This window comes from Ipomoea nil, unplaced genomic scaffold (genome assembly GCF_001879475.1).
Source record: "Ipomoea nil cultivar Tokyo-kokei standard unplaced genomic scaffold, Asagao_1.1 scaffold3210, whole genome shotgun sequence".
Taxonomy (NCBI): Eukaryota; Viridiplantae; Streptophyta; class Magnoliopsida; order Solanales; family Convolvulaceae; genus Ipomoea; species Ipomoea nil.
In genome coordinates, this window is record NW_017619638.1 from 855,402 (window position 1) to 860,459 (window position 5,058).

Consider the following 5,058-nt stretch of genomic DNA (forward strand, 5'->3'; position numbering starts at 1 on the left):
CGTTTGTTTAGACTTAGCCTGTGCACCTATAGATGTATAGGTGCGGCATAACTTCCCGTACTTATCTTGTAGCTTCCGCTTTACTTTTATCTTGATGCATAGACTTCATCTCTTTACTAAGCTTTAATTGGTTTTAAAAAGTCGTGAAAAATCGGGGGTGTTACAGTTTTGTACCTGGTTGCTTCAATCCATGATTCATAATGCTATGTGGACCACGGCCATAAAATATAAATTGCCAAAGAAATAGATGAAGGCCGGAGGTGATAAGGGACAATGGCGGTGAGTTCAATGAAGAGAAATAGTGAATAAAATTTCGTTATGCAAGTAGAGAAGAAGCAAGAGAGCCAATTGTTATGTTGTGCAACTGTGTGTACCATGCATGGTGCATACGGTTGCGAACGACGTCGTTTTACCAAGGCCATTCCAATAAAAATTGGAGTCTTGTGCGATATTTTAAATTGGGCCCTTTTTAAAAAAAAAAAAAAGTAATTTGTATATAAAAATAATAGTTGTTTAAAAAGTTGTGTCAAAAATTCAAAATATAAATATTGTATAAAAAATACATCTAAAATTTCATTTTAAAAAATGACATGCGCTGTGCACATTTAGTGATATGATATACACTCGGTTTCATACTCTTTAAGTCTAACACCAAGATTTGTCTAGTCCCTAAAACCTTCATTGACCAAATCACATTTTCCTATACCTTTTATAAAAATCTTGCAACAAAAACAAAACACCTTGTCAAGTTCTTTTGAATATAATGAATATACAAGCCAATATCGATCACACTTATCTCCATTTGGCAAATATCTTGTGTAAAACGCTGACGAAAATCTTCTTGAGACTTTATCTTTAGGACCTTCATTTATTGATAAATCTATTTTAGGACCATCTTTCACACAAATATCTTTTAATTTAAAATCAAGGGCATCCCAATTTCTTTGATCATATATGTTAAATAAAAGCGAATCATTTGGTTTATCATTAGCTACGGCCGACGGTACTAATAGGGTTGCACAGAAGGAATGAGATTTGCTAATTTTGTTACAGTACTACATAATGACTAATGAGCTTTGCTAATTTTGCTACAGTACTACACAATGACTAATGCATCAGATTTGCTTAATGCGGCTTATATACATATATAATTTTTTTTAAATATGAGGCCCTCAAAAAATTGGGGGCCCTGTGAGCCAACCCTAGGCAAACATGCCCAGGGACGGCCCTGCGCTTTACTATGGTGGAGTAACGGTGCCGATAGTGGCACCGTTTAACTCCATCAATCATTTTTTTTTTTAAACTCCAATAATTGACAGGATTTCCACCATTTTCGGTGTGGATATATAGTTCACTAATTCTGGATATATAGTTCACAAATTCTGGATATATAGTTCATTAATTCTGGATACATAGTTCACTAATTCTGGATATATAATTCATTAATTCTGGATATATAGTTTACCAATTCTGAATTTATAGTTCATTAATTCTAAATATATAGTTCATTCATTCTGAATACACAAACGCAGCGAACTGCCATAAGCCAAAACAAAGTACCAGTAAGGCAGTAACCTGTGTGGATATATAGCTCACTAATTCTTGATATATAGTTCATTAATTCTTAATATATAGTTCCTTAATTTTGGATATATAGCACAACATAACGCCGTTAACGGCAATTAAAATGATTTTTTAAAAAGTCAAACGCGTCATTTTTAATCAAAACGACGTCAGTTTTATAACCGTGTGCACCATACACACGGTTACACGGCATAATTTGCGCAAGAGAGCATCGCAGGCCTTAATGGCCTATTTGGTACTCATTAATTGTAATTCTTTTCATTTGCAATTCTAGAACAATCAATTTTTCATTGTTTTGCTTTAAAAAAAAAAATCATTCTTTAGTTGGGAAATTACAATTTCCTCCAACCACTAAGATTATGTGGTCTAATGGTACCCGAGTTGAACTTTTATTTGAAAGGTTGTTAGTTTGATTCTCGGTGGAGGCAAAGGAATTATTGGCTCTGAACAGATATTACATTGTAATAGAGCTAGTATTGAAATTATTGTTATTATTATTACTACTACTACCAAAATAGTCCTTCGATTATTGCGAAATTACCAATTTAGTCCTCAATAATTTTTCGTGTCCAATTAAACCCTCGACTTTGAAAATGTTAACCAATTTGGTCCTCCATTTATTTTGCCGTTAGACATCCATTAACTTGGGACTAAATTGGTAATTTTGCTATAGTCAATAGAACATTTCAATAATTAACTTTTAGAAAAAATGATGCATGTAATGACCAAAATGGTTCCTTGACTATAGCAAAATTACCAATTTGGTCCCGAGTTAACGAATGTCTAACGGCAAAATAAATAGAGGACCAAATTGGTTAATATTTTCAAAGTCGAGGACTTAATTAAACACGAAAAATTATCGAGGACCAAATTGATAATTTTACAATAGTCGAGAAACCATTTCAGTAATAAACTACTACTACTATTATTATTATTATTATTGTTGTTGTTATTGTTATTATTATTACACATGTGCATTTTCATTTTTATATTATTTCTTCCATTTCAATCATCAATAATTCTATTCATGTCAATTAAATAATATAATTTAAATTTCCTCAAAAAAAAAATATATAATTTAAATTTATATTTTATTTACACCTTATTCTTTTTTAAGAATTTACAGGGCGTTTGGTTAGAGGGGGGAATTATGTGGGAAAGGAATTGTAATTCCATTGGAGTTGAATTACTGTAAATAAAGTGGCAATTTAAATTCCAGTGTTTGGTTGACAGGAATAGAATTACTGGGAATTTCAATTCCAATGTTTGGTATACATGAGAATTGAAAGGGAATAAGTAGTATAAAGTCAAAAATGTCCATTATTGTTGTTAGACATTTATTTTAGGTTAAAAAAGGAATGGGTAATTTTGACTCATCACTATCTTTTTTTCCCAGGAATTAAAATACCAGGGGGGACATGGGATTTTAATTCCATGAAAATGGGGGAATTGCAATTCCCTCCAACCAAACTACGGAATTTAATGGCCTTTGGAATTAGGTGGGAATTAAGTGGGAAGGGAATTTAAAATCCCTCCAACCAAACGCCCTGTTACAATTCCTTTCCCCCTAATTTCCTATTCTAACCAAACACCCCATAAAATCCTATTATAACCAAACACCCCATAAAAGGGTAGGAGGCATAGTTCCATTGGGAATTGCCGGAAGCTTTTGCTGAAGGTCGTGGTGATGATTGACAGTAGGTTACGGATGCCAAATTGCCAATGAGAGAATATTTTGACTGGAAAAAGGACAACAAATGTTGACCAATAGAGATTGATTTTTTTTTTTTTTAGTATTATTGACTCTATGCTCTTTGTCTTTGATATATATTGGTAAAAATTCAATAATAATTCTACAAAAAGATTATTATTTTTATGGAAATTTTGGAAAGGATGATCGGATATGATGGGGAGGACGAAAGAATACCGAGGGAAAGGTGTTTAGTACGAGTCGAACGAAACACTATTTCTTTAAAACCTTATTTGCCACCTCCTACAAGTGCTAGAAGCGTTGTAGCCTATGTTTTCCAGGATAAAACGTACTACGGTTCAATTGTTTGAGCACCCAAACAAAGAACCCGGCTAACTAGAGCAAAGCTTAAAACACAGTAGCAAGAAAGGAGTAGAAGTATAAATTTTGAGGGAGAAAACTGATTTTTCTGTGTAGTGTAAAAACTTTCTACTCTACCCACTATATATATAGGGGTTGTGGAGTCCAATAGCCTTCAATGTCACATTTAAAATTGACATAAAGCCGCTTCAATGTCGCATTTAAAATTGACATAAAGCCATCAGCAGACCACTAACTTGAAATTAAATTCGAATTTTAAAAGAATTTAGTCTCACAATAGTAACCACCTTGGTGGTGGGCTCAAGTGAAACAGCCTAGCTCCAAATTCAACCCCACTAGCTCGCGCCTGCATACACAAGTCAAGCCTAAATCAAGCATTTTTAGGCTCATTTTGGGATTTGAGTTGCACCTCCCCAACCCCTCCTCCTTCACACAAGAGAAAGCCTCTATACTATACAATTCAATAAGCCTTAGAAAGGCTCTTGTATAAATAGTGGTGCAAACCCACTTCCCAAACCAATGTGGGACAAAAGCTTCTTTTTTCCCTTCATTTTTCTAACTCAAATAGGTTTACTTTGAGAATCAATTTCTCATTCACACATAATCCGTTTTGAGCATACAATATATCAATCTCTTCGTCTCACTACGAAAAACCCGAATCCACCTTGACCCGACCCAAATTGAAAATGGACCCCACAAATAATTGTATCACAAAATAGTACTTTTAATGTCATTTAAAACTATTTTTTACAACACTTTGTGCTTCAAATAGGTTGAGAAAATAGACATTGATAGGAGTGGAAGGGAGGGTAAATTGGGTGAACCTTCAATTGAATTTACTTCTTTATCCTTATACTTGACGGTTCTTGAAAAAACATAGTTATGGAGGGTTTGTGTAAGTTTTGCCATGTCAAGAATTTAATTTGACGCTTGCATAAGTTTATTTTACTGGTTTAGTAGGTAGTATTTAAAAGAACAGATTAAAGTTCGAACTTCGACAATCACAGTGTGAGGATTATGCCAATTTACATCTTCCTACATACTCTGTCGGGTAGGAGTGTGGAGGGTCCTTGAAAGTCGGGTCGGAGTGTGGGTCTTGGGGTCGGGGATTCAACATATGAGGTCACAAGTTTGAACCAGTAAAGGTGTTAATCTTTGAAAGTATGTATATTACACTTTAATAGAGTCAGTAATAAACTAATACCCAAAAAAATTAGACTCCAATTAATAAATAAGTCAAATATATTTTCTTATTAATAGAGTACAAATGCAACCAGTTAAGATGAATTTTAATTTTTAATTAAATAATTTTTAAAAATAAATTTATTTCATTATTAAAAGATAATAATAATATGCTTTTATTTAATTATTTTTTATAAATAAGAATTTATTATTAATATTTA